The sequence below is a fragment of the Doryrhamphus excisus genome, chromosome 17 (genome assembly GCF_030265055.1).
Source record: "Doryrhamphus excisus isolate RoL2022-K1 chromosome 17, RoL_Dexc_1.0, whole genome shotgun sequence".
NCBI classification, from domain to species: Eukaryota; Metazoa; Chordata; class Actinopteri; order Syngnathiformes; family Syngnathidae; genus Doryrhamphus; species Doryrhamphus excisus.
This window is the reverse complement of record NC_080482.1, coordinates 8,890,570-8,914,271: the sequence shown is the minus strand read 5'-3', so window position 1 is coordinate 8,914,271 and position 23,702 is coordinate 8,890,570. Positions and strand designations below refer to the sequence as shown.

At 42.9% G+C, this 23,702-nt stretch overlaps 1 protein-coding gene across 2 annotated transcripts in view; it reads left to right on the top strand.

The window, feature by feature from the left end:
• grik5 (glutamate receptor, ionotropic, kainate 5) overlaps nucleotides 1–23,702 on the top strand; it is a 194,757-nt gene that overhangs the window by 37,908 nt on the left and 133,147 nt on the right. For both annotated transcript variants that reach the window (XM_058053106.1, XM_058053105.1), the window contains exon 4: nucleotides 21,698–21,806. The gene's annotated coding sequence lies outside the window, so the exon portion shown is untranslated. The remainder of the gene's footprint in view (nucleotides 1–21,697; nucleotides 21,807–23,702) is intronic.

The following is a 23,702-nucleotide window of genomic DNA, read 5'->3' as shown; positions in this document are numbered from 1 at the left end:
GTATGCAAATTTGGAACGGCCGGACCGGAGCAGGAGGGGATAGAAAAGAAGAAAAAACAAAACAGAGAGGGGACAATACCAAGAGAGACAAGAACAGCAAGAACAACAACTGCATTGTTAATAACAGAACAGAAACAAACAGGACTATATCAGTAACAGTGAACCTCCGGCCCCACAGGGGTGGGCCAAAAAAAAAGCCGGCCCCCAAGACCCAGACTCACGGGAGACCAGCAAGGGGCCACAGAGAGGTAATCCTGACAAGAAACGGGGCACTGGCAGGCCGGAGGAGAGCCAACCCCATAGAGACCGGTAAGACCACACCCCCAGAAGGGCACCAAGGACCACACATCACCTGGCCCGGAGGAACCCCTGTCAGCCAGAAAGTAGCCCGCCCACGGCCCCCAAGACCCAGACTCAGGGGAGACCAGCAAGGAGCCACAGAGAGGTAATCCTGACAAGAAACAGGGCGCCGGCAGGCCAGACGTGAGCGAGCCAACCCCATAGAGACTGGCAAGAGACCACACCCCAGAAGGGCACAGAGGACCACACATCACCCGGCCTGGAGGAACCCCTGTCAGCCAGAAAGTAGCCCGCCCACGGCCGGAGGTGCCTAGGCGACCCCATGCACGACCACAGAAACAGGACCGCCTCACCCAGGGACGGAGAAGGCAAGGCCCCCCGCCCCATGGAGGCCCATAGATGGAATAACCCAACCGTGGACCACCCTGCAAGGTTCTATATGTATGTGAAGTGATGCAGCGAAGCAGGAAAAATGGGGGCCCCCCACAAGCCCAACCCCCATCACTGCCCAAATGGGCCCAAGGTTGCATTTTGGACACCCTTGGTCTATAATCTTACTTTTATTTCCTTTTCCTGGTGAAAAAGCCATTTGTGGCGTCCATTTATGTGATGGTGACTATTTATATTCATCTATATTTATTCTTGTATTATATTTCAACATGGCGGCCAGAAAAGACTGGCTTTGTTGACTAGTTTTCAGCATCATCAGCTATAATGTAATGCTAATGCTAAACCATTTTGGAGGTCGATAGCTGGTGTTCATTCAAGAAAGCGTCCAGGTCGGGTTTCGGAAGTTCAAATCAGGATATTTTCCCAGCTACCTGTTGTGCAGCATTTTGCAACCGTTTTTTCTTCTTCCCCTATCATGTCTTTGAGGCTTGTTTTTTTTGTTTTGTTTGTTTTTTTTTAACATTTTCTACCCCCACCTCCAGCAAGCTAGAGCAAGCTGTCCTGGTTCTCCTCGCCCGCAAGGAGTAAATGGTGAAATAATGGCAGCAGCACGCCATAAATCAAGCCAATTGAAAAACATGACCATTAGCGTCTCCCTTCTCTTTTCCTCCCACATTTCAGTGCCCTTCACCTTTTGTGCCAAGAGGGAATACGGGAGGGGAAAGGCGACGATGAGTGAATATTTTCAAGGGGAAAAGCGCCATCTTCGATTTTTTTTGGGTTTCCCTTGCATGCTTGTCACATGTATCAGTGGAACGTGGGTACCCAGTCCTGATTTCCTAGCTTGATATTCCGGCCATGGGGAGATAATACCCTTGTGTCAGCACATCCGTGTGGACGCAGACTTAAGGTGGGGGAGTGGAAATGCATTTTGGTGGGACAGTAGTGATGGGTGTGTTGATGGTGTGAAAATGGAAAATGCAACAAAATGGAGACCTGTGTGGAGTTTGCATGTTCTCCCCATGCATGCGTGGGTTTTCTCCGGGTACTCCGGTTTCCTCCCACATTCCAAAAACATGCTAGGTTAATTGGCGACTCCAAATTGTCCATAGGTATGAATGTGAGTGTGAATGGTTGTTTGTCTATATGTGCCCTGTGATCGGTTGGCGACCAGTGGGATAGGCTCCAGCACCTCCGTGACCCTTGTGAGGATAAGCGGTAGAAAATTAATGATTGAATGAATCATCGCTGCTTTTTGTAGGCAAAAATATGCAGAAGTAGAAAAAAAATATATATATATTGTGGCCACACAGTCAGGGGATCGGGAAGACCCGGGTTCGAAACTCCGCTTTGGCATCTCTGTGTGGATTTCCTCCAGGTATTCCGGTTTCCTCCCACTCCAAATTGTCCATAGGTATGAATGTGAGTGTGAATGGTTGTTTGTCTATATGTGCCCTGTGATTGGCTGGCGACCAGTCCAGGGTGTACCCCGCCTCTCGCTTGAAAACAGCTGGGATAGGCTCCAGCATCCCCCGCGACCCTTGTGAGGATAAGCGGTAGAAAATGAATGAATGAACATATGTGAACATATGAACATCACAGCCATATCCTGTGCTAACATCCTTTTCCCATGCTAATATGAAGCTACACAAACGTCCATGCAGGCACATGTTCATTTAGTTGAGGAACAGGGAAGCAGAGATGTCGTGTCCGAGCTTTATTGGACCAATAAAAGACGAGGCCAAGCGGAGGTGTTCGTCTGAGTTTTGGTTGCCGTGGCGATGGCTGGCTTAACACCATGTAGCGGGGCTGTCACTTTTATATGACCAAAAAAAAAATTCTGGATTTGCTTTTTTTTTTTTTTTTTGTCAAACCCTAGCTTCTTTTCCAAAAAAAAGTGATTCATTAAAAAAAAAAAGTTTAAGGCTGAAATGGAATTTTGGCAAGCAATCAGGAGCAGCAATATACATCAGAAGTCATTTAGTATTGTTGTGGCAACTTGTTGCTAGGCAGCATTCATGCCTTTTAGGACTTTTAGAACAGACAGGAACACAAATCAAATCATGTGTCCGTTTCTATACTACCATTCCCTGATCCAATCGTTTTTTTAGTCTGGATAGCTCAAGGTTTCCACTTCCAGGGCTTCCTGTCCTGCCATCTTTTGTATTCTATTGTGAATGTCATTGAATATAGATACTGTACATAGCTTCCTAATTGTAGTACTTCATGATGAGCAGTCCTTGCTACATGATATTGATGGGAAATATTATTGAATGTAATCCTTCCAATTGCATGGTTCTTTATTTGGGGGGTTGTAGCTTCCATTTATCCTTGTTGTCATGTTCAGATGATCTTTTTTATGGATCACATGGTACATTCTGATCCATCTCATCAATTGTATTTTTAATTTACTCAATGATATTTTCCTTTTGCATTGTATCATTGCCTTGATATCATTCTGTAGAACCTTGATATCATTGCATAGTGGTCGATTTGCCCCCATAGGGTTTTTAACCTTCTTAAGAGCAGCATTATCATGTTGTAGTATCTTGTTATCATCTCGTACTGCCTTGGTATCTTTTTGTAATGCTGTATTTTTCTCCGTAGAGTTTATGACTTCATCATGGATGTTCAAAATTTGTGTTGATGCTAGGAATCCACTTGGTGGACTCCGTTGGTGCCAGTTTTCGCCAAAGATTATGTGATTGGCGTGTAGTGGCTCGCTGTGGCGGTGTTCACTCGCCATGTTGCCATTCATTCATTCATTTTCTACCGCTTTTCCTCACAAGGGTCGCGGGGGGTGCTGGAGCCTATCCCAGCTGTCTTCGGGCGAGAGGCGGGGTACACCCTGGACTGGTCGCCAGCCAATCACAGGGCACATATAGACAAACAACCATTCACACTCACATTCATACCTATGGACAATTTGGAGTCGCCAATTAACCTAGCATGTTTTTGGAATGTGGGAGGAAACCGAAGTACCCGGAGAAAACCCACGCATGCACGGGGAGAACATGCAGACTCCACACAGAGATGGCTGAGGGTGGAATTGAACTAGTCTCCTAGCTGTGAGGCCTGCGTGCTAACCACTCGTCCGCCGTGCAGCCCGCCATGTTGCCATTAATTTGGCGCCACAACGAGCCACTTCGCACCAATCACATAATCTTTGGCGCGAACTGGCACCAACTGGCGCCAGCCCAGTGGACTACTAGCATCATTGGCACAACTTGGCGCACGCTATTACATTCCAGTGGATTCCAATCGGCATATTGTTTGCGACATTTGGTTCCACTTGGTGGACACATGGAAATTGAAATTTTCTTGCCGCCAAACTAAATTTTTGCTGACGTTACGGGCCACCACGAGCCAGTTGAGAGACAGTTAGAGCCACTGCACGCCACTAGGCACCTTATTGGCGTCACTAGGCACTACAGCATATTGCATTGGCGCGAACTGGTCAACCAGTCCAGGGTGTACTCCGCATCTTGCCTGAAGTCAGCTGGGATAGGCTCCAGCTAACCCTGTGACACTACTGAGGATAAGCGGCATAGAAAATGGATAGATGGATAATAAGTTACAGACTTCTTATATGTATGTTCTATTGACTATTATTATCACTCTCGCCATATTTTACTTAGCAGCCAGGACAGAGTATGACATTCCTCGGTTGACAGTAGCTTACATTTTTTTGTTCTATGGTGACCACTCACTTGTGTCGCAAAAAAAGACAAAAAAACAAAACAAACAAAAAGCTAAATGTTTTTGTGTGTGACTCTATAAACAAGCGCTCCACTTTCCCTTAATGCAAAATTTCCACTTGCTATCAAAACTGCTGAAATGCTCACCTCTAGCACAGCGTTAGCATGGTGAATTGAAATTATAATAACAATAAATACTCAAGTAAGTCCTCCTCTATTTGTGCCTGTGTGGCACGATTGTGCACGCAACTGCAGCATGACACATCCTGACAGACACATGCACACACACACACACACACACACACACATGCACTCATCACAGCACAAAAGGGCACACCGCCAGAGGTGCTGACGGCTGTCATGTTAATACGCCGCATCATTTATTTAGTCACAACGTGCGGCAGCTACTCTGTAGAAGCATGTTAATTATCTTTTATCTAGTCTATGAAGGCCAGCAAGTCAACCAGCTAGTATTAACCTGACAGGCCATCACTGATTAGTGGGATGGAAAAAAACACATTTTAGTCTCTTTTTCACACAAACTGGACTCACCGACCTACTAACCCATCCATAAAGCCCTACAATGAAACTCAAACATGAATTTTGTCAGTTTATTTTTTATTTTTTTCCTGGAGATCGACCTGGCAGACGCAAACACAATCTTGCCAAATGTTTCCAAAAACCTCATCATCTGCTCAACGCGGAATACAGTGTGATTTTTATTTCTCATTATCACTCAAATAACACATCCATTACTCTCACTCTGCTCTTTTGTTCGTGTGAAGGCTTGTTGTAATAATTGGAATGGATGGTACCATTTTAAGAATAACATTTTTATTTGGCGCCTTTGTAAAGTGACAATCTATTAATACTAAACAATTAAAGCTTGACTGACAAAAAATATATATTTTTTAGAAAAATAATTTGTAATAATAAATAACTCAAATGTTATTTATTGAACTGTGGTGAGACCAGAAATGTTGTTTGGTCGAGAGACAGTAGCACTGACAAAAGCAGAACTGGAGGTAGCGGAGATACTGAGGTTCTCATTGGGTCATTGGGAGTGACCAGGATGGATAGGATCAGGAACAATTACATGTTAGAGGCCTTCATGATAAAGTCAGAGAGGCCAGACTGAGATGGTTGGGACATGTCCAGAGGAGAGATAGTGAATATATTGGTAGAAGGATGCTGCCAGGTAGGAGGCGTAGAGGAAGACCAAAGAGGAGGTTTATGGATGTACTGAAGGAGGACATTTGTGTCCTGGATCTTCCCTGAGATCTTCTACTGGTTGGACGTGCCCTAACTAGATACCCAAGCCACAAAGACAGTAGCACTGAGGAAAAGACAGGAAGCAGAACTGGAGGGAGCAGAGACGAGGATGCTGAGGTTCTCATTGGGAGTGACCAGGATGGATAGGATCAGGAACGAGTACATCAGTGGGACATTACATGTTAGAGGCCTTGGAGATAAAGTCAGAGAGGCCACACTGAAATGGTTGGGACATGTCCAGAGGACAGATAGTCAATATATTGGTAGAAGGATGCTGCCAGGTAGGAGGTGTAGAGGAAGACCAAAGAGGAGGTTGATGGATGTAGTGAAGGAGGACATTTGGGAGACATAGTCTCTCCAAGTGTCCTGGATCTTCCCTGAGGTCTTCTACTGGTTGGACAGTGCCACTGAGGAAAAGACAGGAAGCAGAATTGGAGGTAGCAGAGACGAGGATGCTGATGTTCACATTGGGAGTGACCAGGATGGATAGGATCAGGGAAGGGAAAAGCCCAAAGAGATAGAAGATTTTTTTTTTTAAATTTCATATTATTATTCATTTCTGGACAAAAATACATATGTTGCACTAATAGAGGCCAGGTACTCTCAGCAGTTGAGTAAATAAGCACCCTCAGCTACAATATGAGGTAATAGTTTCATTATTCAAGTTTTAGAGAGCCAACAAAACTGGTCTTAAAATTCAGCAGTGTAGTGAAACTGTAGCATGTAGCATGCACTTGGTAGTATGCACAAGGTCAGGGGTGTAATGAGGGTCACATACAGAAAATGAAAGAACCCAAAACAAAAAAAAACCAAAATCTTATCTCTATTATAGATGACAAAGTGTAATATCTAATAATATATCTCATTAATAATTCATACATTTTAATAATAATAATAATACATTTTATTTGTATAGCGCTTTTCAAAATACTCAAAAACACTTTACAGAGGTGAAGTTGAATAAAGCAAGTAAACAGAATAGAAGACACACCAAAATACAACATTCATTGGTTAATACACAGTTAAAACATGAGTAAAAGCGGGGAGGGGCGGGGCACAGCAGTCATATATATAAAAAAATGATTTCTACTATATGCTGAGGGTTAATGATAAAGTGTTGGCTCTCTCTTTCTTAATGCTTAAAAAATAGTTCATACCCATATCAATAAGCTATAATGTATATAGGGTTGTATACGTACATGCATCATGCATACTACCTGCTGCAGCCTGGGAACACACACACACACACATATTATTGCATTATTGACCACAGTCACGTTTCTCTTCCTGTATAATGAATAAACAGGTAGAGGGAGAAAGAGCGTCCCTTCGGGGGTGGGGTGTCGCGTGGCGGTAGAGGAGGTTGGGAGTCCCTCTTGTGTGAAGAGGAAGATGGTGGTTGATGGGAGTATAAGACGAGGGGATTGGAGACGTGGGAGTGAGGGAACGCGAGGCAGATGGTGAAGGGAGAGTGAAATGTTGATGATTGAATGGAGACACGTGAGGGGTGGGGGGGGGGTGGTGATGGATGCAGGGATGAAGGCGGTCTCACCCATTTGAGTCTCCAAAGAATCTAACATGTTTTTGGAATGTGTAAGCAAAACTGGAGTACCTGGAGAACATGTAAACTCCCGTGTGAGGCCGATGTGCTAACCACTTTTCCACCATGCAGGCCAGAATTGTCTGTTTTTTTTATGTTGCCTTTCATGGCGGCTCTAGCTCATTAGCATGCTTGTGTTCTCCGACAGACTGCTGTCTATTAGCTTTGTTCTCTTGCGGTTCTCACCTGCTTGTTCTTCATCCCTTCATGGCGCTCTTGTTCCGTGTGATGTCAAGCTAATCACTCTACCGCCGCATCTGTCTGCCTCCTATGTCCCTCGCTGGCGCAATCCAATCATGGTGGTGTACAATCAGTGTGTGTGTGGGGGGGGGGGGGGCAAAGGGGGAGTGATTATGATGGTGAGTGACAGGTGAAAGGTGAAGCAGGGGGCGCGGCTAAAAAGACGCAGGCAAACCGGCATGTCATCTCTCATCAGCGGTGTTTAGCGCCGCGCGCGTTGCCACAGTGTAATTTGCAAGCTCCGAGTGTGGAAAACAAGCATATTTACAGCCCCGGATAATTTGAGGGCAGCGCGCGTCAGTACCTCGGTGTCACTGAGGGTGCGTTTAATTAGTTATCACATGTCTGGGTTTTAGCGAACTGATGAGTTTGCCTTGATGATGCTACAAGAAGACTATAGTGGAGTCGAAGGGACCCTAAGATTTGGCAAGTTGGAATTTGATGACAGTTCCAAACACCATCACAATGTGATGTCATCTCGTTCTTAATTACATTACATTGTTGTTGTTGATGATAAGACTAAGATCAATTCATTCTTATCCTCACGAGGGTCGCAGGGGTGCTGGAGCCTATCCCAGCTGTCTTCAGGCGAGAGGCAGGGTACACCCTGGACTGGTGGCCAGCCAATCACAGGGCACATATAGACAAACAACCATTCACACTCACATTCATACCTATGGACAATTTGGAGTCGCCAATTAACCTAGCATGTTTTTGGAATGTGGGAGGAAACCGGAGAAAATCCACGCATGAACGGGGAGAACATGCAAACTCCACACAGAGATGGAGGAATCGAACCTGGGTCTCCTAGGTGTGAGACCTGCGCGCTAACCACTCGTCCGTGCAGCCTAAGGCTAAAATATGCTGGAATATATAATAAGCAAGTTCTTGAGAAATTCAGACAAATTTTGGGGAAAAATATACCCTTCTAGTGAAGTGGGTCTTCGAATATTCTTGATTTAGCATTTGCTGATTTTTACTTGAAAATTAATCATTTAAAAAAAATTATTTTCTCTAAAAATATGCAGTCTCTTCCATAGAAAAAAAAAAATCTAATTCACAATATATGCTAATTTCAAAAGAGTCACCTTCATATTGTTAAATTGTTAGTTGACATCTTGACCAAAGTTTTGGGTAAAACTTCCACAAAGCTTCAGGATTTGGAATTAGGAATGTCCGTATTATTATTAACGACAATTGAAAATTTAGTTTTGACAATTGTTGAGAATTCAACATTTTTTGCCAAAAATATATACCTCTTAAGGCCGCACGATGGCCTGAGTGGTTAGCACACAGGCCTCACAGCTAGGAGACCCGAGTTCGATTCCACCCTCGGCCATCTCTCCACAAAGCTTCAGGATTTGGAATTAGCTCTTAAGGCCACATGACGGTCCGAGTGGTTAGCACACAGGCCTCACAGCTAGGAGACCCGAGTTCGATTCCACCCTCGGCCATCTCTGTGTGGAGTTTGCATGTTCTCCCCGTGCATGCGTGGGTTTTCTCCGGGTACTCCGGTTTCCTCCCACATTCCAAAAACATGCTAGGTTAATTGGTGACTCCAAATTGTCCATAGGTATGAATGTGAGTGTGAATGGTTGTTTGTCTATATGTGCCCTGTGGCTGGCGACCAGTCCAGGGTGTACCCCGCCTCTCGCCAGAAGACAGCTGGGATAGGCTCCAGCACACCCCGCGAATTAGTAAGACCCCAGCATCTCCATACGTGTACCTACATTGTACTTTTTACAATGGTTAAGTTCTTTTTACACTTGTGTAGTTAAGACTTTATCATAGTGACTTTTTGCCCTTGAAACAGATTTCTATTTCTATTAGTAACTATGAGAATGAAAATATCTGAATAAAGAAAGCAACGTCCCGCAATTAATTCCCTTTGACCTTCGAGGTTCTGCTGTCGTGAACCCCCCCTCCACCCCCCAAAAGGCTGCAGCATGTCACTGTGCAGCAGACAAAGAATGCTTGCTTTTTAAGTCTATAAAACGTAATTCACTGAGGAAATTGAAGAGTTGCTCTTGCGTTGCATCATATCCCGGTAGAAGAACGTAATAATAAAAAAATTCTTGATGTTTGCCTCTTGTGCAAAAAACACACTTTGACAATAAGTATGAATACAAATGATGTCCCGGGCTGTCTTATCTTCAACACGCTGCCAATATGTGTGAATAATGCAGTCGTTGATTTTATGCAAAGCAACCAATTAGATAGAATGGGATAATGTCAGCATATTCACTTCATGTTATTGGGAAGCATATGTATTTGTTTTTTTATGCTAGAAATTGTGCATTTGTTAATGTAGCAATGGTAAAACATCTTTGAGTTGTGAAGGAAACCTGCTTCTATAATTACTCAATTCTATCTTCATAAAGCTGTACATTTCCCATGGGAATCATCTCTCAGTTTGATAGACACTACAAACACAATGCATGGCATGAGATTGTGCAGGTGTAACTCATGTTGTGGAAAATAGTTCCTTGACTGATTAGAGCTACAAATGGTGACGTACAATGCCCGTATTTTTTTCAATTGAAGACTTCATTTACTGTAAATTACAGTCTATAAGCCTCTACTTGTTTTTTAAACAACCCTGTGGCTTAAACAGCAGTGCACTTATATTCTAATCACAACACTCCTGACAACCCACTGGAAATCACAGGAAGTCAACAACCAAACGGTATACCTGAGAAATCTACAAACAAAATAACGCATTCATTGAGGCACTGCAATGACATCAGCCTCCCTCTGGGCTATGGTGCTTGCCTGGTGAGAGTGCAGAGCATATATGAGGAGGCTTTTCCAACCATTCAGGATGGGAGTAGGTTTGAGAGTTTGCAGCAAAGCAGGTTGATACGGTTTCGTAGTAAACTACAGGAAGTAGTGTTTGTAAATAATATTTAGTAATTGTTTTGCTTACAATTTGTGCACTTTTTGTCCAAATTTTTTGGATAAGTTTTTTTCCACTTCCTGCAGTACATGGAGAGCACAATAAACACTGTTTTTCCCCGAACTGTGCTGAGGGTCTAGCGGCAGAACCCTATGAGATAAGTGGTGTCAGAAGTGGGATGGCAAGTCGTAAAAAGGAGGTCTGCGCCCCCAAAAACTAGCCAGCAGAGGGCGGTTTTGATGCCCCTAAAATGGACCTGGCCAGAGAAGTGGAGGCCTGGAGGATGACCACCAACCACGGCCTATGGTCCACAGCAAGCTGGATCTTCAACAGCAGCATCAGGAGGAAGGATTTTAGCCCTGATTAGAACCTTTATGGCGGGACAGCAGAAGTTCAGCTCCACCTCCCAGTTCAGTACCAGAAGGGATCCTCTGAGAAGCTTGTGGAATCTTCTGGAACCTCAACTTGCACCCCAGTCACAGACTGCGTCACCTGCTGTGAATTGCGGAGATGGTTCCACAACCTCCGGGACATGGACTTCAAGCAGTGGTGTCTTCTTTGCCCGGAGAAGATCCACTTAGTCTAGAACGGGGTCATTACAACAAGCCCAATTTCCCCCATATCAGGCTGGGAGGACCCAACCACGGTCTATGGTCCACAGCAAGCTGGGTCTTCAGCAGCAGCCTTAGGAGGAAAGTTTTTAGCCCTGATTAGAACCTTTATGGCGGGACAGCAGAAGTTCAGCTCCACATCCAAGTTCAGTACCAGAAGGGAGCCTCTGAGAAGCTTGTGGAATCTTCTGGAACCTACTGCGCCACCTGCTGTGAATTGCGGAGATGGTTCCGCAACCTCCAGTACATGGATTTCAAGCAGTGGTGTCTTCTTTGCCCGGAGAAGATCCACTTAGTCTAGAATGGGGTCATTACCACAATTCCAAATTCCCCTATATCAGACTGGGAGGACCCTGAGAACCATTTGCGTGGACATGGAGAGCGAGCGGGCCTGCAGATTGATGCCGCTCCTGTCTGGGAAGGCACTGGAAGCCTACACCGCCATGGATGAGGACAGATCACACTGTTACCCAGCTTGCTTGTCAAATTTGACATCTCACCAGAGACCAACAAACGACAGTTGCGGGCCTCGGTGTCACAACCAAACAACCAGCCGGTAAGAACATCATTTGCTATCATTGTCAGCAGCCACCTCCTGCGATTTCCAATGGGTTGATCGTTAGCTCGTTGAGAGTTTCAACGTAGCTCATGATTGGCTCCTGTCCAATAAACAGCTGCCTGGTCCTCACGGACTCATACACGCCGCAATATGGCATTTTATGTTCTGAACACATGCAGCTTATATGCCGGTACAGCTTATATATATTAAGTGTATAATGATTCATTCACTACATTGATGCATCGATTTATAGTCCTATGATTCAACTCCATTAATCTGAGTCGTTTCGGATTGTATCGTTCTAAATGAACCAATATTGTCCTTGAATCGTATCAGCAACTATGAATTGTTATTGAAATGAATCGTTAAATCTCTATTATATAGAAATACAAATCAGTTTTATTTTCCAACTTTAGTGGGTATGACTCATACACTGGATTTTACGGTATGTTAATATTTGTATTCAGATTTTTTTGAATTATTTTGTACAGTAGCAAATTTCCACATGGTACACATTAAGTGAGGGACAGGAAGTGTAACTTTAAAATCTTTTTTTATTGTGAAAGTTTACTATTTGGAATCACCGGCAAAATATGTAAACGGACAAAATTGGCTATCCAGTGGAATCCATTTAACTCATTCGCTACCGAAGACGTATTCATATGTTTTTTTCAACCCAACCACTCGATCCCAAAGATGTATTTATGTATTTTTCATTATTTTTTTTTGCGTGAGAGGCACAAAGAGGTGATGATGCAACTCCACAATAGAAGAGAGCATGTTTGGTGCAGTTTTGAGTCAAACAATGGCCACAAGGTGGCAGAAGTTCATTTTAATGCAGCAACCAGGAAGTCAAAAGGCATCTTGATTTGTTGCTCGAAGGAGGTTAAGCATTGAAGGGAAACACATGTTTATGTTGTGGCATAATTGTTTAAACTTTTTGGCTAAATATACAGTAATATACAGTATTTTATATAGGTTTTTATTTGTTGGAGAACTGATAGTTTGCTGAAACTTACCTATGTTTTACTGCTGATTACTAAAGAACAGGAAAAGGTAACAAACGTTTTTTGGTCTGATGAAAGATGAGAGTCTAAGGGTTGCGGTGGCGCTGGAGCCTATCCCAGCCGTCTTCGGGCGAGAGGTGGGGTACACCCTGGACTGGTCGCCAGCCAATCACAGGGCACATATAGACAAACAACCATTCACACTCACATTCATACCTATGGACAATTTGGAGTCGCCAATTAACCTAGCATGTTTTTGGAATGTGGGAGGAAACCGGAGTACCCGGAGAAAACCCACGCATGCACGGGGAGAACATGCAAACTCCACACAGAGATGCCCGAACGGAAAATGGAACCCAGGTCTCCTTGCTTTGTGGCCTGCATGCTAACCACTAGTCCACCCTGCGGCTAATGATAGTGTCAATAACCTAGTCGCCAATTAACCCAGCATGTTTTTGGAATGTGGGAGGAAACCGGAGTACCCGGAGAAAACCCACGCATGCACGGGGAGAACATGCAAACTCCCCACAGAGATGGCTGAGGGTGGAATTGAACTCGGTTCTTCTAGCTGTGAGGTCTGTGCGCTAACCACTTGTCCACCATGCATGTCTCTAAGACACTCATTCAGTGTGCCTTGAAAAATCAGTTAATATCATCAAAAATTTCCGGACGGCTTATGAAAAATTGCTAGGATTGAATGAGTTAAGATGTTCTAGAAAAAATTGGCCCCAAAGCAATCCAAAGTAGATAGAGATGTATAAGAATAGCCAGACTACGTCAACAAAATGGTGCTTTCTCGGATAATGTCTCGTCATCATTGATATATTGTCAATAGAAGCACGATGATTCCCGGCGTAAGGATAAATAAGCTAATTGTTTCGATGATGATTAAAGCACGATTCCGGTACGACCAACTCATACATTTAATCTGAAAAAACTTCCCAATGTAGTATTGTCACCTTGCTTATTGTTGCTAAGCGACAAAACGACAACAGCAACATAACTATTGTAGCTACACAACATTAAAACATGCACACTTCCTGCTCAGTGCAAAGAAAGAGCCCTTTTCCCTCAAAGCAGACAAAACGTGACCGGCGATGTTGATCTCTGACACACGTGATATCCTCAGCCTATAGGGAATAAGCAGATTGCAGGAATTACTAGTGATTTTTTACGCCTGTAGGCCCAGGTGTGCGCCATGATTGGTTTTCTAACAAGGGAAGCTTGGTGTGAGACACACCGAGGATGAGGAAGACCACCCGACGCAGGTGCAGGTGCAAAGGATCTTCACAGTGAATTTGACAGGATCGACTGGCGTGTGCCTACACCTGCCCGAGGTGGCGCTCATTACGCTATTAAGGATGATATCGCCTCATTACAAGAGCCGCCGTCGCCGCATCATGAATGCAAAGTCGACGAATAAGGCAACAAAAAAGGTGTTGCAGGACTTGGCCCTCTTGTATCGGCGCTTGTAAAAAAAAAAAAAAAAAAAAAAACGTGTGCTGAGATCAGAGAAGCTCAACTTACATCAATTGAACGGGGCAGCAGCTGCATCTTAAAGGCGCCTCTGAGGAGTTTTCTTGTAAACAAAGCAGTTAATGCTTCCCTTATTTCATCAGCTAAGTCACGATGTATTCGGATGGCTGTGTATTAAGTCCCGGGAACGCATGTGGACTTCTTGATGGGGCCTCGGCAATCTGCCTCATTGACATTTACGTCTCCCCATTCTAACACACTCTTTGGCTCCAATGAGCCCCTTCAAAAATGCATTGTGCTGCTTTCATGGTCCACACTTAAGACTCAATGAGCATCGTCGCTTTCTTAGAACTAGAATACAGTCGCCGCTTTAGGCTTCGTATTTCACAGCTTCACTGTATCACTGTCAGACATATATTTATTAATAAATGTGGTTGTGGTTGAATTCGGCTTACTAGTAGTAAACAAATATGCATATATATATATATATATATATATATATATATATATATATATATATATATATATATATATATATATATATATATATATATATATATATATATATATATATATATATATATATATATATATATATATATATATATATATATACAAGGTCAGGCAAAATGAGACACATTTGTAGGTTAAATGAAAGGCAAATAAAATAAAGTAAAACAAAAAAAGTGTTTTGATTTTCCAAAAGTAATAGGTACAGTAAATGCGGTTGTGGTTGAATATGGCTTACTAGTAGTAAATAAATATGCATATATATATATATATATATATATATATATATATATATATATATATATATATATATATATATATATATATATATATATATATACAGGGTCAGGCAAAATGATTCGACACATTTGTAGGTTAAATAAAAGGAAAATAAAGTAAAACAATATTTTTTTCATATAATGCCATTTTGCTTTGTTTCTTTATAATGCCATTGTTTTCCGTTTCCGTTTCAGTTGCTGCCATGAATCGGACTGGTGAGCATGGCGTTTTCATTGTGGAAACGTTTCTCAAAACAAACGATTCTGTAACTGCAACACAACAAGCGTTCCGTTTGCATTTAAATCTTTAGTAGACATGATCCTGTACCAGAAACACAATGTTGTTATGGGTTACCAACTTCAGAGCTGCTGGATCTGCATTGAAACAAAAATCAATTTATTTTATTTGCCTTTTATTTAAGCTACAAATGTGTCAGATCATTTTGCCTGACCCTGTAGAAGCAAATGTTTGCCTAAATTAAGCATTGCCAAGCCAAAATAAATAGCTAAATGAACTAAAATATAAGGAAGAAGCCACAACATTGTGAATGTAGTATTCCACATTGGCCACTAGGTGTCAGTAATTGTTTGGTGAAACAAGCGCCAGACTTAATCGCTGGAATAACATGCCTTTATTACATGCTTAAATGATATTGAACAGCACAGTAATAACAACAGTTGCCACCAATCGGTATCATCTGATATCAGTGAAAAAGCCCGGTATCTGCCGTGTGTGGGACTTCCTGTCTATGTGAGAGTGATATAAGTTCTGCACCCTACAAAAAAAATGTGGCGCTTTGAAAAGCTTTAGATTGGTGCAGCATCATCTGTCGGGCAGCAGATATAAAGCCCCGGTCCCGACCTGCTGTACTTGCAAGTGTGGGAAAAATGGAACTGGTTCCAGACCCAACTGCGATAAGGGAACTTCCACCAAGTAGAACTGAATATTAATAAACAGCATATTTGTGTATTTAGAGCATAGAAAACCTGTTTATGTCTTTGTAAATACAATTTGTACCAGGGTTCGATTCCACCCTTGGTCATCTCTGTGTGGAGTTTGCATGTTCTCCCCGTGCATGCGTGGGTTTTCTCCGGGTACTCCGGTTTCCACCCACATTCCAAAAACATGCTAGGTTAATTGGTGACTCCAAATTGTCCATAGGTATGAATGTGAGTGTGAATGGTTGTTTGTCTATATGTGCCCTGTGATTGGCTGGCGACCAGTCCACGGTGTACCCCGCCTCTTGCCTGAAGACAGCTGGGATAGGCTCCAGCACTCCCCCGCGACCCTCGGGAGGATAAGCGGTAGAAAATGAATGAACTATTATTAGAGCCTTCTAGACTTGGGACAACAACCCTATAGATGGAGGGGTAGGATTTAATAAGCTTTGCTTCTTCCTACTCCTTTTGGACATGTGGAACTGTGAACTGATTATGTGATGCATTCAATTGTAATCTGATGCATGTTCAAATGAAATAAAACCATTACCATTGTCATATTACCAAAGATATTTAAACACTTGGCGGGCCGGATGTGGCCCCCGGGTCGTAGTTTGCCCACCTGTGCACTATTCATTCATTCATTCATTCATTTCTCTTAGCTGTGTAGCCAGTGAGTCAACCACTTCTTCACCCTGCAACCATCAAATTAATCTCTCTTTTTCATTCATTCATTTTCTACCGCTTATCCACACAAGGGTCACGGGTGTGCTGGAGCCTATCCCAGCTGTCTTCGGGTGGGTTATACCCTGGACTGGTCGCCAGCCAATCACAGGGCACATATAGACAAACAACCATTCACACTCACATTCATACCTATGGACAATTTGGAGTCACCAATTAACCTAGCATGTTTTTGGAATGTGGGAGGAAACCGGAGTACCCGGAGAAAACCCACGCATGCACGGGGAGAACATGCAAACTCCACACAGAGATGGCCGAAGGTGGAATTGAACCCTGGTCTCCTAGCTGTGAGGTCTGCGCGCTAACCCACCTGTGCACTAAACAGTGATAATTTAATCATGCATTAATTATTGAAAAAACATGATAGAGTGAGACAGCAATGTTCAAACCGCAATGGAGCGAGGTATGGCTATATATAAGATATATATATATATATATATATATATATATATATATATATATATATAAGAAATGATGCTTAGTCTTGAGTTTATTATTGTAGTTGTAGTCTGCACCACTTCATACTGAGAGCTTTTGATGCAGCTCTTGTATAGTACTGTATATATTTTTTGGACTCTGTATTTGCATTGTGTATTAATATAATTTTTTGCTCTAGTGTTGTGTCCATAATGCTAGAGAGACGGGTGACAAAGAGGCGGTAAATGTCATTAAAAGGTACAAGAAACAGCTGCTGCAAGCATTTGGCATTTTAACGGGGAAGTGAACTGTTGTTCAATTAAAGGCAAATGAAGATTTCAATTAAGATGCGTCCCTCACACCGCCGCTTTCAGTTGTGATTATTGTCAATTTCCGAGAGCAGACTCGAGTATCAGAGCAAGAAACCATTAATCCGACTTCAAGGTTCGAGAAGCTCTTATCCGAGACCTTTTTTTTTTTTTTTTTTTTTTTAGTGATGTCACAGATGCTAATCCTTGATTTAACACTCGATGAGCGTACCGGCTATCTCCGTGTCTTTTACGACGAGTGCGCTGCTTGGCATGCTGCTAATGTGTTCTCCTTGTCGACATAATGAATAGAGCCCACATTTACATGTACCAGTCAAAGCTTATATGAATGTAAGAGCGCTCACTCCTGCCTTTTTTTATTCAATTAAAGCGGTTTGGATTATACCGTGATACAAGATCCTTTCCCTGATGAGAGTACAGAGATTCCTGCCGTTTGCTGATGTTCCATCGCAGCGTTTCTTTTCACTGAGCCGGTGCTTCACCACAGGGCCCGGCCACGCTAATAAAGAGCCTTTGAACTGAACCCAATCGAAAGAAAGCAGGGGGAGGAGACCATAGCGGGCGGAAAAGAGAAATGGAGTTATGAACAAAGGCAAAGACCGAGAGAGATAATGTAAGGTTTTGTCCTCCAGGTAAAGACCTAGCCACATATGAGGCCATGAATTCTTTTCTGTCATCCATGGTAACATTCATAATTAAAGGCCAGTCCAACCCGGATTGGTCGGCCCCTCGCGCGAGGGCAGGCGATGTCCTCAGATAACGCCTGCGTCAACCTTCAATTTGGCTGTTAAGGTCATACTGCAGGGCCATTTGACATCTGACATTTAAAAAAAAAGGAGCATGCAGACAACAGAATACCTCACTTGGATGTTTTTTGGACTTTTAGAACGTGACCTCGCCCTGATTTGACGTGTTTCTCAAACAAAATAACATTTCCACTATCATTCAGGTCAGTAAGACGCATATTTTTTATCGTGAGATACTCAAATACAGCAGGATAGCTTCGGAAATCAACCATAATTAGTTTGAAATATTTGCTCTAAAACAAAAATCCCAACATATGAACACTTTGACACAAAGTAGCTCAACATTAACTAATCACTGTCAAGGAAATATAAATAAAAATGTTGTGTTTTGCGTACATTTATATTATATTATAATGATATTGAGCAACAGAAGGAATTAAAAATGAGACAGACGTACTGTAAATAAATAAGGAAAAGGAACCTAGGTTCGATAAAGCTAAACTCATGCAAGCTAAAGTTTGTTTTTATTATTTTTAACATTTATTAGTATTATTGTATTGCATCAGTTATCATTTTTTCCACTTATCTTGGAAGTAAAAAAATGTCCTATCCTTAGGACATATCCCAGCCTATCCCAGCTGTCTTCGGGCAAGAGGCGAGGTACAACCTGGACTGGTCGCCAGCCAATCACAGGGCACATATAGACAAACAACCATTCACACTCACATTCATACCTATGGACAATTTGGAGTCGCCAATTAACCTAGCATGTTTTTGGAATGTAGGAGAAAACCCATGTCCGAGCAGGGAATCGAACCCATTCTCCTTGCTGTGTGGCCTGCACGCTAACCACTCAACCACCGTACAGTCAACAATAGTGTTATTACCGAGAAATACAAAGAACTGATATAGCGGATGGCATCTATATGTAACTAAACAAGGGATAAACTTGAACTAAAAGCAATACTAGAAATTGTGTTCTAGCTTAAAAATAAAAAAATAAATATTTTTTAAATGATGAAAATACCCCCAAAAAATTATTTAAATTTAATTAATTATTTATTTATTTTTAATTCAAATTTTTTTTAATGACTGCTATATTCTGCATCCGGTGGCTTTTAGGTGGGATGATAGCAGTTTAACAAATGTAATTGTCAGACAAGTATCATCCTTCCCTCTTTTATGATGCTTATCTTCATTAGGGTCGTGGGTATGCTGGAGCCTATCCCAGGTGTCTTCGGAGGAGAGGCGTGGTACACCCTGGACTGGTCGCCAGCCAATCACAGGGCACATATAGACAAACAACCATTCACACTCACATTCATACCTATGGACAATTAGGAGTCACCAATTAACCTAGCATGTTTTTGGAATGTGGGAGGAAACCGGAGTACCCGGAGAAAACCCACGCATGCACGGGGAGAACATGCAAACTCCACACAGAGATGGCCGAGGGTGGAATTGAACCCGGGTCTCCTAGCTGTGAGGTCTACATGCTAACCACTCATCCGCCGTGCAGTCTGAAGAAAAACTCATTCATTCATTCATTTTCTACCGCTTTTTCCTCACGAGGGTCGCAGGGGTGCTGGAGCCTACCCCAGCTGTCATCGGGCGAGAGGCGGGGTACACCCTGGACTGGTCGCCAGCCAATCACATGGCACATATAGACAAACAACCATTCACACTCACATTCATACCTATGGACAATTTGGAGTCGCCAATTAACCTAGCATGTTTTTGGAATGTGGGAGGAAACCGGAGTACCCGGAGAAAACCCACGCATGCACGGGGAGAACATGCAAACTCCACACAGAGATGGCCGAGGGTGGAATTGAACCCGGGTCTCCTAGCTGTGAGGTCTACATGCTAACCACTCATCCGCCGTGCAGTCTGAAGAAAAACTCATTCATTCATTCATTTTCTACCGCTTTTTCCTCACGAGGGTCGCAGGGGTGCTGGAGCCTACCCCAGCTGTCATCGGGCGAGAGGCGGGGTACACCCTGGACTGGTCGCCAGCCAATCACATGGCACATATAGACAAACAACCATTCACACTCACATTCATACCTATGGACAATTTGGAGTCGCCAATTAACCTAGCATGTTTTTGGAATGTGGGAGGAAACTCATGCCCGACCAGAGAATAGAACCCAGTTCTCCACTGGTCCACTGTGCGGCCAACGATAGTGTTAATATCGAGAAATACAAAGAACTGATATAGGGGAAGACATCTATGTAACTAAACAAGGGATAAACTTGAACTAAAAACAATACTAGAAATTGTGTTCTAGCTTAAAAATAAAAGCATAAATATTTTTAAAATTATGAAAATACCACAATTTTTTTTATTTAAATATAATTAATTTAATTATTTAAAAAAATGACATTATATAATGTGCATCCAGTGGCTGTATGAGCTGTAACAGAGGTGGGATGATAGCCGTTTAACACATTTAATTGTCGGACAAGTATTATCCTTCCATCTTCTATGATGCTTATCCTCATTAGGGTCGTGGGTATGCTGGAGCCTATCCCAGCTGACTTTCACCCTGACACAGCCAATCACAGGGCACATATAGACAAACAACCATGTCCACTCCCATTCATACCTATGGACAATTTAGTGTCAAGCTTATCTAATTATCTGACTGTGGGATGGTGTCTTGCTTTGTTGTGTTCTGTGTAAAAAGCACCTTTGTAAATATGCCAGACCTTCTGTTTGCAATGCTGCAATTGTATGCGAAAGAGGCTGATGTTTGCAACATCCATGGTCCTGACACCTTCCCTTGTGCGCTACCGTATTGATTCTTAGAGGTCAGCTCGGATGAGTTTATTTTGAAGTCGTGTTTCCATATTAGCAAAAAGACGATCACGGGGGTCCCGGGCGGGACGTCAATCAATCAGTCAATTATGGCACCACGGCAAATTCACAGGCAATGGAGTGTGTTACGCTGCCGGCTACGTGCATCAGTTAGTGCAGCGCCGCTAAAGCAATGTGACATCTTGTGTGTGGGCCTGCGGCGGCTTCTGGCCCGCGGAGGCTGTCTAGTCCCACTAATGAGGATGGAGAGGGAGGTCAGAGATGATAGCCAATCTAAATAAGGACCTTGATATGACTTTAACACTGTGTCATATTGTGTCTGCGTCTCTGTATGTGTGTGTGTGTGTGTGTGTGTGCGCGCACGCTCGGAGGTAATGTCCTCCCACCTTCCTGCTGTTATGTTATGACTAGAGTCCTCGCTGCAAGCTCACAGTCACTAGGAGGTGTCATCCACACAACTCGGGCATCAACACACACACACCTATGTAGACACACACCTTTATTACCACTGGAATGTGTACAATTACACATAAATACAGTTTTTTCAGGTCACTACACAATAGAAAAATACACTTCAGCACCATTTCCAGGAGCTGACATGAATAGGTACAGTTCTCACATTGTAGTAAGCTTTTTTACAGTATATTTTCTCAAGGTACAATACTATATAACATCAACTTGGATATCCATTAGAGTAGTCAGTGTGCAGCTTGTATTGGAGTATGCATTTACTAATCAACACGCCATTATTGTCTAGATAGCAGTGTTTTGCACAAGCACAGTTGGAGAAAAGTATCTTTTATTTTGTAGCATGTAGACCTCCTTCATGATATCATATTTATGTTAATTTCTCTTGTTTTTTAGCAAGCGGGCTACATCCTGGTTTCTGGAGAATGACGAGCCGACGGGTGACACCATTATGATTCTGGACGGGTGGACGTTTCCATTGACGCCATAGTGACTCAAACAAAAGGTAAAACTAAAATCTTGTCTATATTTGTATTTTATATACAGCTGCAATGATGTCAGCCTCCCTCTGGGTTATGGTGCTTGCCTGGTATGAGTAGGTTTAAATATGTATATTTTTTTATACATCTTGTCCGTCATGTTTGCTTGCTAATGGACTTCTGTGGCCATTACAAGACAATGCTTTGATGCAATCTGTCTACATTTATATTTTATATACAGCTGCAATGACGTCAGCCTCTCTCTGGGTTATGGTGCTTGCCTGGTATAAGGAGGCTTTAAATATACCTGAGTAGGTTTAAATATCTGTATTTTTTTACAGCTTGTCCGTCATGTTTGCTAGCTGATGGACTTCTGTGGCCATTACAAGACAATGCTTTGATGCAATCTGTCTGCATTTATATTTTATATACAGCTGCAATGACGTCAGCCTCCCTCTGTGTTACGGCGCTTGCCTGATATGGGGAGGCTTTAAGTATGTATATTTTTATACAGCTTGTCCGCCATGTTTTTTGCTGCACGGTCGTCAAATGTTAAGTAGAACATTGATGTATTTCTCATTTCTTGCACACTTTTAAGGTCTTTTTTTTAAAGCCCTAAAACTAAATTGATCACCAGGACACGTTTTCTTCAGGAATACTTTAATTTTTTACCCTTATTCCGTGGGGATTCCGAGTGAAAGAATGTGCCTGGCTTAAAGACTGACGTGCTGTGAAGCATCTTGGCGCACAATCTTTGCTTTAATACAAGGCTTAGGTGTCTCTGTGGTGTTGTTGAGCTGCAGTGTAGCTGAATATTAAGCTAACAGGACTGGAAGTAACCATGTTGGGGTTTTGTTATGAATGCGCAGCAGAGTTGATACTGAGGGTGAACCAGCACAGGCGCTGTTGTTTTGGTCTTAAGTTTGCTGTCTAAAGAAGAGGAACATGGCATTAGCTGTGGGGGTGGGGGGGGGCACTTAAAATTGACATATAGACAAATATGACACTTAAAATTACATGCAAACACTATAAGGCTATACTTCCTGTTTGGATGTCTATGTTTCATTTTGGTATTTGATGCATAAAACAAGCGTCCCTCTGTTGTGCCACTGTTTACGTCATATCCCCCCCAACCCCCCCACCCCAAACGGATTCTGGTACGTTTTGTCAGCGTTTTCTGCCGCTCAAGCCTGCAGGCCCTTCAAGACTGGCTTCTCTTAAGACCCGTTCGCCCTCAGCTATGGCAAGAGTGACACTGTCTTTCATGTGTCCGTACAGTACAGAGGTTGTTCATGCTGTCACGTTTAAAGCCTTTATAAAACCGGCGATGTACGGTGCAATCTAGGAGTGCAGCTGCAGGAATGTGCTCGTTATTATGCAGCTCATGTCACAGCAGCTACAGCCAAAGAGGCTCCCTTGTTCTGAAGCACCATGTCTGATTTAATGGCATAATTCAGGCTTGGGATAGAATTTGTCATGTGTGTGTGTGTGTGTGTGTGTGTGTGTGTGTGTGTGTGGTCAGTCATGACATCTCATATAGCAACAAGTCCTGTGAAGGACGACTGGAAAAAGTTAGTTGAATCAGTAGCGGTGGTGCTGATGGACACATTGCCAGTCCTCCATCAAATACAACATCGACTTCATATTTAAAACAGAATACAGATTTAATTGTTTAATTGTGTGTGTGTAATTGTCGAGTGGTTAGCGCGCAGACTTCACAGCTAGAAGACCAGGGTTCAATTCCACTCTCGGCCATCTCTGTGTGGAGTTTGCATGTTCTCCCCGTGCATGCGTGGGTTTTCTCCGGGTATTCCGGTTTCCTCCCACATTCCAAAAACATGCTAGGTTAATTGGCGACTCCAAATTGTCCATAGGTATGAATGTGAGTGTGAATGGTTGTTTGTCTATATGTGCCCTGTGAT